Source organism: Apteryx mantelli, chromosome 2 (genome assembly GCF_036417845.1).
Source record: "Apteryx mantelli isolate bAptMan1 chromosome 2, bAptMan1.hap1, whole genome shotgun sequence".
Lineage (NCBI taxonomy): Eukaryota > Metazoa > Chordata > Aves > Apterygiformes > Apterygidae > Apteryx > Apteryx mantelli.
In genome coordinates this window covers 91,099,233-91,112,791 of record NC_089979.1, presented here as the reverse complement: position 1 = coordinate 91,112,791, position 13,559 = coordinate 91,099,233, and positions in this window count along the sequence as shown.

Sequence of the window (13,559 nt, the reverse complement as noted above, 5' to 3'; positions counted from 1 at the left end):
CAAGTAATTTATGTACAAGCAGTAGAGGGAACGTTCTTCCCTCCCAGGAAAAGATGGCAATTCATGAAAACTCTTAAGCCAATACATTTTGAGGAACTGTAGTTACTATACTGTAATTGTTATTTGTTCACTAAATGACAGCTGCACAGATAGCAGGTAATTCTCACATTTAGACACAGGAAAAGGAGGCACACCTTAATAAATCACAGAGGCAGAACCACCAAAGTTGACATCAAATCTAGAAACCTGAACCAAGGAGTAGTGAAGATGAACACTCACATATTACCAGGACTATTTGAGGCCACGAGGCATTGTCCATACAAGAAAAACTGCTTTAACTCTAGTGAAAGTTTAATATAACCATTCAGACAGTTTTCTTAGGTTCCTGACATCAGATTTGAAGGCAGTCCAAAACTTACTTTGCTAAACTCTAGATGAAAGTTATCCTCTAATCATTTTTTGCAGTAACCTAAAGCTGCCACAGAGGGAGTCTAAGTGATTTAATCCTGCATAACTAAAACAAACTTCATATTTCACTAAGAATAGAATAAGGCTTTGGTTAAAAACCTAACAGGTGGAAAGATTCAGGAGATAATTTATGATAGAGATAGTTTAGAAGATATTTTAATAAGAAACATGGGGTAAGGCCAAAGGATATAGTCTCCTTATAAACACAGCACATAGAAGATTTTTCCTACTCTTTAAAAAAACTAACAGTCTTGGAAAAGGCAATATTCATTGAAATGTGTGTGGAGGCCATAAGGAGGAGAGCAGTTTGCTATGACTTCACCACAGCTGAAGATACTGAATGAAGCCCTGTAAGTACCTTGCCACTATGGGTTGTTAACATACAGTGAAACTCTGAACCAGAGAGTAACCGATGTCAGGGTTATGACTTGTCAGGAAGGAGTTATAACAGCAAGAGCTGTTGTTGAGTTACACAACAAAAAATTTTCAATCAGTTTTACATGCCATTTTGATGAAGGCTAAGTCATTAAGCCTAAGGAAATCAGTTCTCTCTGGTCATCTCCTTTAGATGCACGAATAATTACAAATATAGGAAAAGTGAATAATGAGATCATGCAGGCTTACTAAAACAGGCTGCAACAGATTAATCTCATGACTTCCTAAAGAAAAAAAAAAATCAGATTTATGTTGCTTTAGCAAAGTGTCTATAGGGAATTAACTAAGACAAAGAAAATAAGCAAACAATTTAAAAAGTTATATATATATATACACACACACAAATAAATGCATGTGCATGTTATATATAGATATAGTTTGCAAAAAAATAAGCTAAAAGGAAGGTGACAACACCTATGCCGGATTGCAACCAATTTATATTTACTGCTCCCATTAACAACAATGATAATTGAACTTTTCCATCAAAACAGGTGGAAAATATACTAAGACTATCACACAAAAATAGACCAAGACATAGTACACAGTGCAAAGTCATACACTTCAGTGCAAATAATAAAAAATTTACTACAAAATATCATCTATAAACTGTGACAGAAGTGTCCAAATGTATTTAAAAGCAGTGACTGTGAGATGCTAAACATAGTAACAGCTAAGTTAAGACTGAGGAAAGCAAAACTGAAACCACAGAGCTGACAGACAGCCACAGTAGGTGTTATGTCATTCAGTCACGTAAGACTAAGAAGGAACTAAATGGCTTATGTGACCATCTGACCATTATACCTCTGGCTATATCAGCTGTGGAACTACACAGGTGCTGCCAACCTCAGGAAAAGCTATTCAAAAATACACTCGTTCAGCTGGAGCTGCAGATGTGCAGTTGCAGATGCAAATGACTCCTCTGTTTTAATCACAGCATTGCCACTGATTGCTTCGGTGATCTTGAACAAAGTAGCTCTGTGCTTCAGGTTTCCAGTTGTAAAGGGTAAAGATAATATCAGTCAAGTCTACGGAAGTGTTGGTAGATTTACCATTCAGTAGCAGTTTGAGAACAAATACTGCTATGTAAGTGTTACATTTTACTGTGGGGCTGAATGCAAATTAACAGCTAGCACTCCAACTGCCAAGTTCTATACCTACTTTCACTTTTTCTTTAACACATGCATACAAATTCCTTCAAAGTTAATGGAAATAACACACATCTTCTGAAGAGAGAAAAGGCTTGAGTCTCTCTCCTACCTAAGAATCTCCACTCAATAACATTTAGTTCAGTCTATTACCAGGGGTTTAGTACAAGAAGATTATTCTTACATTTTCATTTTATTAATATATTGTGATATTTTTACTGCCGCATAAAATAAATTATTGTTATAAGGAGCAAAACTTATTAAAAAAAAATGAAAACTGACTATATTTTTAACATCGATCCCTTTCTATCACGCTATTATCAGAATAAACTAGTGGAGACAGGAAACATTTAACAATAATGATTACATTAGTTTTATTGTTATAATTTCAAAGTTAATTAAAAAGTGCACACAGAGCACAACAGAGCTGATTTCTAAAAGAACCCATAAAAATAAGGAATGGCTGATCAATTTTTTTTGAGTGCTCTTGTAAATGTTAACAGAAGTAATGCCTGTTGGATAAAAAAGTCAAATAATGGGAAAGAAAGTATCTAAGATATTTAATTTCTACAATATGTGAGGAAAATTTGATAGAATCTACTAGCCCAGATATTATTCTCACACATGTAAAGGGCATAAAATACTTTAAAGAGTAAAAAAAAGTGTTTTAAATCCTGTTAGTTTTACTTTTCATTTTTTAAACCACTCCAGTCTGTGATGCAAAAACACTCCAGGAAGCATTCTTGTTCACTCCCTCACATTTCTTCCCCTCTTTCCCCACAATAAGCGTGCTATACATTAAGCACTATGGAGCATTAGGGGAATCTCCTCTGCTTTTTCCAGCCTAAAAAAAATTTCACCAATTACCAGAATTCAAGATACTCTGTCTAAATGTATTCATCTAAAGATATCTGTGCATTTCTCTCCCTGTTTGCAAATTTCAGGTCCTCTGAGATGAACTGTTTTCCCCAACAATGCTTACAGCAGTGCCAAGGCAGCTCCTTCTCCTTTCCCTTGAGGTATAAAAGCTAGACTCTTTTCCTTTCAACCAGAAATCTAAAGAGATATTAAAAGACGAGAAGGATGAGGAGCAGACAAATAGATGAAGGGATCTTTGAACTACAAATCTCAGAGCTCTGGTTAATGCAACACTCTTCTAACTTTGCAAAGCTGACAGTTGGAAAACTGGACAATTCACAACAGTGGTGATGCTACCTGGATAGGAATCTCAGTCCTCCCTGAGAAGGGGAGCTTAGTTCAGATCTACAAAATACAGCACAGTTTTAGTGACTGAAAACTTCAGTGGAGCTTAAGGTAACCACTCAAGATTTTGGAGCTGGAGACCTTTCTGAGCAGAACCATGAATGTAGCTTGCAACGCGTGCTTTAATTACATCCAATACCCTCAGAATAAACTTCTAATTATCTGACAAATTATCTTAGATGCTTTGCATATATGAACCATGACAGAGAGAATGCTAAATTCCAGGCAGCTTACTCTTCTGCATTAAAAACAGAAAAATCTTGATGCATGTTTTATGAAGAAATTCCTCTGACGAGGAAGCACATGGCCTTAACTTCCTAGTTCAAACAAAACTCAGAAGACACCTTGGATTTGTCCATAAAGGATGTGGTATCAACAATGGCTACGTAAGATCAACATCCGAACCTCCCTTATTATCTGAGGCAACAGCAACCTGAAGAATCGTTTTCAGAGAGAACAGCTTATTTGATTTTGCTCAAGTACTTAAGGGGTGCCCTTTAAAATATATAAACACAAATTCAGGTGCTATTAGAGTATTAGATTTCCAGCAGGAAAAAACAGCCCATTCCTTTTTTATAAGCTCACAGACAATTAGGCAAGATCACAATGGAAGACCTTTCTAAAGGAAAAAAAGAGCAGCCAGACATACCAAGACAGAGCTACTTCATAACCCATAGTCAAAACAAAGTATTCTCAAAATATCAGAGATGGATACTTGGGCTGGAAGATTACCAGCCAAGTACCTAGTACAATAGCTAAGAAAAAAAAAATGGAATAGCACATTCTTAGACATTAAAAAAATTCTTACATTACCAAAGACCTGAAAACTCTTAACGTACACCTCCATGTTAAGGAAATAAATTGGGTCTGATACGATAAGCCTAACAAAACCACAGTTAAAAAGCTCAGAGGGACCCTGGTAGGGGAAATGAAAAGAACATAAGGGTGCTCTCTCTGTACTAGTTTAATGTGTCACATATGCTGCGGAAGAGCTCCAGCTGCATAATTTAATACAGCTCACACAGTATAACTCAGTGTTCAGAGTTCTGATATTCCCCAAAAAGACAAACTGAGATTGAAGGAGATCTGTGACTCCAAGGCTCTGTAGCAACACTGATGTTTGAGGCAAGGAAATAGATCTTCTGAAATAGTAGCTACAAAGTGTAGCCTTGATAATAATGCTGTGGCAATACAGTCTGAGCAACAAGCTGATTTCAGAATTACAGAAACTTTGGAAGAAAACTCTGGAGATCATCCACTCTAAACCCCCTGCTCAAAACAGGGTCAATTAGAGCAGGTTATCCAGGACCGTGTCCAGTCAGGTTTGGAATATCTCCAAGGATGGAGACTCCACAACCTCTCTGGGCAACCTGTTCTAGTGTTTGACAACCCTCAGATTAAAAAGAGCTTTCTTCCTATTTTTAAGTAGAATTCCCTGTATTTCAATTTGTGTCCATTGCCTCTTGTCCTTTCACTGCATACCATTGAGAAGAATCTGTCTCCATCTTTCTTAATCTTACCCATCAGGTATGAATACACATTGATAAGAACACCCCCAAGCCTTCTCTTCTCCAGTCAAACAGTTCCAGCTCTTAGCCTGTCCTCATATGTCAGGTGTTCACTCATCCTTGTGGCCCTTTGTTCCAACATGTCCACGTCTTTCTTTTACTGGGGAGCTCAGTACTGGACACAGCACTCCACATGTGGTCTCACCAGTGCTAAGCAGAGGGGAAGGATCACCTCCCCCGACCTGTTGGCAATGCTCATCTTAATGTAGCCCAGGATGCTGTTGGCCTTTTTTGCCATAAAGGCACATTGCTGGCTCATGTTCCACTTGTTGTCCAGGACTCCGAGGTATTTTCTGCAAAGCCTGTGCTGGTGGATGCGGTTATTCCCCCTCAGGTGCAGGACTCTGCACTTCCCTTTGTTGAACTTCATGAGGTTCCTCTCTGCACATTTCTCCAGCCTGCCAAGGTCCCTCTGAACAGCAGCACAAACATCTGGTCTGTCAATCACTCCTCTCGGTTTTGTATCATCTGCAAACTTGCTGAGGGTACTCTGTCCCATCATCCAGGTCATTAACGAAGATGTTAAACAGTATTGGCCTCAATATTGACCTTCTCACACTAACCATAGATAATTATCCCGAGTCCTGGTGGAAAACCAAGATGTTCCTAATAATAGCCCTGACAAATAGCAACTATATCAGTAATTGGAATTCGAGAGAAAGTCTTCCCACCTCTACTGGTACAGGATCTTTGTACTGCTGAGAGACTCTCCAAAGGGGAAGCCACTGAGGTTAAAGAGCCTTTGTGCCAGGGAGAGAAGACTGATGTTAGGTCTTTCCCTCCAGTGAAGGAAAGTTTATGATTAGACTGTACCAGAAACAAGCAGCAGTGCAAAACTAAAGAACACTGTTCTCTGGAAATTACTATTAGGCAGAAGGAGAGACAGAATGAATTTATTCTGTGCTTTGCAGAACTCCTAAATTGGGGGAGAGACCAAATTCAGAAGTGCTAAAGTAGCCATTAGAGAAGCCTGCCAAAAACACTGATACTGTGTCCATCGTGCCAAGACAGCAAGCTTCAAGTGTTTAGCATCCACTCTATTAAGATTTCTTAGGCAGGCTTTCGACCCAGATAGGTGAAGCTAAAATTGAGCCTGCTTACACTGCAAACATAAGCTGGGTTATATCCTGTGGAGTTTGAGCTCTGGTATCCTTGGACACATGGATTCAGTGCTGCTTGGAGCACCCCAACAAGAAAGTTGTATTGTTCACAGTGCTGGTACTTACAAGCTCAAATAGTGAATGATCTGGATACCCAAGACCAGGAGGGAACACTCTCTCACCATGCCAATAAAGGCACTCAAGGACCATAAAATAAACACTTCCACAGCTGTTTTAACACAGAAATGGAGAGAGATTTGCATTGCCAACACAGATGCCTCAGGCAGAACAGAAAGATAAGCAAATCAAAAATGACAGCTAGCCTTATGTTTGTAGAAATGAAAATAGTTTTACCAGAGTCAGACCAAAACAGTACCAGAGAAAGGAACCCTTTGATTAGTTAGGGACTAAAGGTACACTTCAATCTCTAATTTGTCTTCAGTAGAGGCACAGTGTAAGAATTACTCATGCAGACAAATCAGAAGTCTCCAATCCTATCATCTGATATTCACAATCACCTATAGACAAACATGAACAAAACTGAGCTACAGACAAAGCCTGAGGAAAGATTCAGCATCCAGTTCTCTTGTTTCCGGGCAAACTGTTTAGATTACCTAATTTTTGTGGAGTAGATAAATTATCCTTGGAAGAGCACCGGTTGATCCAGATTTTGATAGGAAAAAGAAAACAACATAATTTAGATGGCACATCCAGGAGGCTTACAAGAGCTGCTAACTTTTTCTGAGAAACTTAAACCATTCATTAAGTCAATCTGGATCTGACCTATACTTTACTTAAAACATTTTGTAAATAAGAGCCAATTACTGAAGCCAGCTGCTTTTTGTGTGTTGGAAGCTGTTTCCTGCTCTTTAGCTTCTCAGGGTGATAAACATAGCTTCCTTTTTAAATCCGTAATCATGTCACTAAGAACGTATTTTTTGGTAAAGGGGAAAGGGTAAATAAAAAAATCATCTGAAAATATTATGGGATAAACACTTAAAGATGCTTACTGGTTGAATTATCTCAACTAATTATATTCTTCCACCAACATACCCTTTATCAAAACAATAAGCACTTAATTTAGATGAAAGCAGAAGGCAGCCTCTGATGACCATGTTAGAAAACAAGTTTCCTTTAAAATACCATAAAGCAGTACTGCTTTGCTACCGATCTTTCACTCCCTGGCTTTGCTTAATACTTCTGCCCCTGACAACAAACTAAAAGCACCTGAAGGACAGGAGACCCAACCATCCTTATCACTAAATAACACTGGTATTCACACATCATGACCATTACTTGTTCTCCTCTTGCTCAAAATCTTCAGAATTGTTTCAGTGTAGGATCTGTGTTTGCAAATAAACTAACCTGGTACTGATCACATCCACAAAAGAAAAAGAGCAAGCCACAAGAAATACATAAACATGATGAGGGTATCTGTGCACAATTTAGAAAATAGTACATCATGTGTGCACTCTGAAAAGCTTGCACAAAGCATGGAAAAGACAGGAAAAGAAAATAAGAGGAAAAGAACTACATAACATTAGAAAAAGACAGCATCAAATTTTAGGGACTAGAGTCATAGTGAGAGAAGGCACCCTTTGATTTTGGCTATGCCTACACCACTCACATTTTTCTCTCCCAGAATTTACACTGATTCTCAGGTTTTCACTGCACATTCTATTTGCTCTCCTCAAAACTTCCATTTTTCACATTCTTCCCTCTTCTTCCTAGTTTGAGGCTGCAAGTTCTCACATTTTTCATGTACATTTGTTAAGTGATTTCTGTTCTTAATATTCCATCGTCGTCATTCCCCCCCACACACACACACTAATGCTTCTTGCTTTTCGGTTTGTGCATTTTCTTATTTTTTCCTCTAATGCCTTCTCTGTGTTCTTTTCTGTATTTGTGTTTTTAAATAATATTTCTAATAATTCAAAGTCTACTTTTTACAATGGGATTTTAGAAAAAATTAATCTTTTCTTCTTGGGAAGTTTCTTCCCCTCTGCTGTTCCATATCACCTTTTGGAAGAATGGATAAACTGTATAAATTGTGTTACGCATTTTTCAGGCTGCCAGTCTTTTCACTCCAATTTTTAATGTTTTTTTTTCAAACTTATGCATACATTTTGGAGATTTTATGTTTTTCTCTTTTCCTTGTTTTTCTTCCAGTTTTCTTGAACTCTTTAGGATGTGTTGGTTATTTTTTCGAGTGTTGTATACATGTATTGTCTGTTTAGATGCATCTTCTTTTACTTTTTCCTATGTTATTTTATGTACATTGGTTAATATTTCTTCTGTGTGGGAGAGTGCAGGGCATGTCATTTGACATCACTTGCTAGATTACTAGAACCCCAGCATGACTCATAAAAAACTGTTGTGTTCCCTCTGGCCTAACAAAAATATAACAATTTTGTGCAAAGTAAAACAATTAAAGAAAAAAAAAAAGAGATGGTTCACAGAATTCTGAATAAATCCTATGTCAGAATATGTTACTGGCTTAGCCCCTACCAATGCCACAAAGACCCACCTGGTGGAATCAAGAGGGCTTATGCACGAGCTGGGCACATTTCTGCTCATTGGAAGCAGAGGTCTGGCTTGGCCAGTTGCAAACATTACAGCGTTAAGAACTTTCACAAGGTCCAGGGGCTTTTTGGACAGGCTTACGCGGCAACTGATGAGGTGTTCTGAAAAATCTAAATTCTGTATTTAAGCCGTTTCTACAAAAAAGCAATTCAACTCTTAAACCAGATCTGTCACAGAGTAACTAAACTGCTAGAATCAATTAGAATGCAACAGGAATGTGCAAAACCATGCAACTGCTCTCATACAGTGCAGTATGTAACTTCATACTTTAACAGAAAAGGCACAGAGGCTCATATATTTGTATACTGCAGAGGTTCCCAGTTCAAGCAATAACAGAAAAAAAAAAATCCTTCACTTTGATAAACTTATTTCCACTTAACTACTGTTTTATGTAACTCCATTTTTTTAGTTCAGTGACTCTCAAATGTTTATTTCAGGCACCTTAAAATTTTCCAATGGAAGGAGTTGACCATCTGTAGCAAATATATACCTACTGATAGCAGGTTTGCTTTTTAAATTACTTTTTGTGAATTCCTCAGAAGCTACCCACAAACCTCAGGTTGAAAAACATTAATTTAGTGCTTCTGACCTTGTGAAGACCTCTGCTCACCTCAAAGCTTTATGCCACAAGTGCTATATGGGTTTTCAAAAACCTACTTTATTTTTTAAAAAACACAACATGTACATACAGTAAGCTGAAAAATAACCCTACACATTTAATGAAAAGTAGGTTTTTCTTAATTTTTTTTTAACTAATGCTAGCAGTTCACTGGATCGTATTACGGTGATTTTTCAAGGACTACATAGCAAAAACATGAGGCCAACATTTCAACCAAAGCCTCTAATAGAAAACCCCACTTTATACTAAGAAAAAGAATTCAGCAAAAAGCCCACCTGAACAAATAACCAAAATCCAAAGAACTACTGAATGGACAAAAAGCCCATATTCATTTGCTAAGTAATGAAATATTATAACAATAATAATGTAAAATTAAGTACTTAAAACTACTAAATAGTCAGAATTGTTGTAGGAGGCGGCTATTTTTCAACCTACACGCCATATGAGTGGGTGTGTTTTTATTTCATTTACTGGACACAAAAGTCACGCTATGTCAGCACACAAAATGCTAAATAAATCAAGTGGGTTAGTTAAATGCATGTTAAAATGTCAGCAAAAAGGACATTCCTATGACAGTCTTCCTGCACGGTTAGCCGGAAAAAAGGAAACCAGTTTACAGAAAATGAAAGGAAATGAGACCCTTAGGTGAATTTATGAAGGTATATAGTCAAACTGTAAAAAGAATACAAAAAAATAAATCAGAGAATTATCGGTAAAAAAACAAATGCAGAGCTTTTTAAGAGAGAGAATTCAGAAAACACAGAATGAGGGAAAAAATGGTAATTATTCATTTAAGAGTATCCTCAGTAAAGCATACAAGAATGAACAGAAAGATTATCATACAAAGAATAGTTGAAATCATGCAGTTTTGATAGTCAAGGGTGATTTCTAACAGCCTTAGAACCTTAGAGGGAGGGCACTTTTTAATTTATTTTTTAGATCAACAACAAAAACTTCTATGGGTACAATCATAAATTACTTCTAAAAAAATTATAAAATCTATACTATAAAGCATTATATTTACATTAAAAACTAGAGACCTGCAAGTTTTGGAAGTGTAGAAGAAAACTAAAGTCAAAGCAGTATTTATTAAAGTTAATTCTGATGTTAGGCTGCACTCTTCAATCATCAATTTGCAGGATTCATATTCCTTCTTGAATAATTCTTCAATATTTATAAACCATCACATAAAGTGAAACTACAGAAGCTTGACTTGATCTATCAAGAATTATTGTTCATTCAAATGTAAGAATATCATTCAGCCATGAATTCACCTCTGAGCGAATGTTCATCCACAGCCCATTCTTAACATGGATGTACATACCTGGCGAGAAATACAGCCAAGAGGCAAGTCTGGAACTGCTTCGGAAATAGTTGTAACTACCATATTAGGACCACAAAATTCCCTTCCTCTTTTCTCCCCATAGCTCAGAACATAAAAGATGAACAAGGTGTCACTTCTATTTGCTTCCTGTCTGGTTCTCAAAACAGTACTGCAGTGATGATAATTTTTAAAGTAAACACACAAGCAAAGCAAAGCTCAAGTCTTTCTTACTTATGAAATGTATGCAGAATTCAGCAGATCTGATGACTCATGAGAGGTGTCCTTCATTGAAGATGGACTTTCCCTAACCCTGGGTTTTGGGACCTTTTTCCACAAATGATACTCTTTCAACTGACTTGTGAAATGGAGTACTTTATTTTAAACTTGGTTCTCTATCTTCTCACCTGGCTGCAACTCATGAATCAGAAATAAACAGCAGTTGAAAGACAGAGGACTAAGTTCCTTGGAGCAATACTGGATTAAGTCACAGCATATAATCATACTCCAGAGGATAAACCAGGAACTTCAACGCACTCCATAATAAGGAAATGCCTAAAGCCCACAAAATAAGTACCAAGTTTTACAAACAAATCTGAACAAACTTGGCTGAGATTACTGTGCAGCTGTAGTGACTGTGTGGTATACTAAACAACCTACATATCAGATGACTCTCTTGTAACCATACCACTGTCCTTCCCCCTAGAAAGTCACATTATGTAAAACAGAAAAATACAAAATTAGAACAGTAGCTCTCAAACTCTGCATTGGTACAAATGACCTTCCATCACAAAGCCTGTGGAGACTTATCTCAAGGAAAAAAAAATTTTTTTTTCAAGTCTCATTCCTAAAGAACTCTGACCCATTTTATTTTCAGCCAGATCCAATTCTGGAATACTCCAGAAAAGCATTATTCATTCAGCAATGTAGCAACTTTTTGCTAAAATCTGGTAGGGCAAAGATAGAATAAAACAAGTAGCTCCCAAAAGGCAAGTGATTCTACCTGATGATGTAAATGAAGATAAACTATTGTTTGTTTGTTTGTTTTTTCTGTGTACTGAATTGCTTTGGTATCAAGCAGCACATTTAGCTTAGAGGTTTCCTTGTCGTGGCTTCAGACCTACACTGTAATTTGAATAATCAGTTCTCTAGGGCTTTTTGGTTGTTCAGATGAAGAAACAAATTTGCACTTTAAAGTAGCCCATCAATGAAATCATCATACATTACACAGCAATTGAAAGTGAACAACTCAATAATCCATACAGCGATAACTGAAGTCACAATTAAGTACTCAAACCAGTACACTACTGGTGAACACAAAAAATGAACAAAAATTGAGGATAACATAACAGGAAAATGCTTTCTTAGTCATCCGGAGAGTTTGAGCAATTTGCTTTCTGTTTCACACTTCAGCCATGGCAACAGCAAATACAGTTCTCTTTATCTAATAAAGAATACAGAACATATGGACCACTGTCCAGTGTAGGACCTTGCCAAAAGAAAATGCCCAGCACAATAGCCCTCTGCTTCACTTTAAGAGCATTCAAAAGCTTCTCCTTGCCTTTAGGACAGGATTTAGTGTTCCTAAAGCTCAGGCTACTGTGTGTCATTCATTTTGTCTCAGTTACCTCAATCAGTATTTCCAGAGAGACAGGTAATAACTAAATAATACACTTTTATTATTACCACAAGCAGATTTGAGAAATTCAGTTTTACTTTTCAGCAGACAAATGACAGTACGGTAGACAGACATATGAAGTCAAACATTGGGGAAAACTTACATATCTGCTTCATTTCTTGCAAGCTAACTTTAGTAAAAGTAAGCAGTAGAAACTTGGTCAAAGCACCCCACCGCAGACGAGTCACAACTGATTTGATCAAGATCTTTAGCCTCTTTTTCCTCTTTATAATCTTTCAGGGAAGGACTCTTGGTTTAATTAACTAATTTTCCCTTTGTATGGTCTTTTTCAACATGAATAATTTCACACTTTGTCTCAGGTTCCAGTTTTATGACTTTGGGATATTAAAGTAAATCCAGACATTTTAGATAGTAACTGTAGTCCAGTTCTGTCACTGTGTAATTATTTATAAACCTTAAATGATGGTGGAAAGCATTTACTATAATTCTATAAGAACTTCTATGTTATACTGCAGTGAAATGATAGTCCATATAAACAAAAGACAGAAAGGTTATAAAAGACTGCTTACCAGTAACCAGTGTTCTTCAATACATACAGTCTCCATGTTTATACTTGTGCCTTGCCATGTGAGGCTGAAATGATTTTCCTTTGGAGTATCCAGAGCAGATGTTTGCACCTTTCTTCTCCTACTTGGTAAACAATGTGAGAACATAATTCTACTGCTCCTTTTCAATTCCTCAGTGCAGATTTACACTTTAAACACTCCTTCCTGCCCCCACTAAAACAAAACTAAAAATTTTTTTAAAAAGCTGGGTAAGAGTGTAAATGTGGATTACACACCCCAAGGAATACCTAACTTCTCTTCAAGTCAGATGCTGTAGCCCAGCAAATATGACTTTGCAATGACTAGTAAAATGTCTCAGGCTTTGTATTGACCTGACAGAGTAGGGTTTCAGCACTGCTCTGATCTGGGCTAGTTTTAATTGTACTAACATAACAGTTGCCTAGCAGGTCACTTTTAATCGACTTGTTTTAGCTTAGCAGTATGGATATCATACATACAAAGATCTGACCAACTCATGGTCACTGCATAACAGCCTTTATGTTAACTGGGGCTGCAAGAAGCTATTACATAACTTTGACTAACTGCTAATGGATGAAGATAGGCAAACTTCAGCTGGGAACCAATGAAAAGACCCAGTAAGCAGACTGTTACAAGACAAAAATAACTCCAGGGATCTCCAGGATGGAGGAAGAAACCCTCTACCATCAACACTGTAAACTACAAAACAACATAGGTTGGAAGAGACCTTTGAAAATCACCTGGTCCAAACCTCTAAAGCAAGGCCAACTCAGAGCAGGCTGCTCCTGGCCTTGTCAAGTTCCTAATACCTCCACATATGGAGGTCCCACAGAA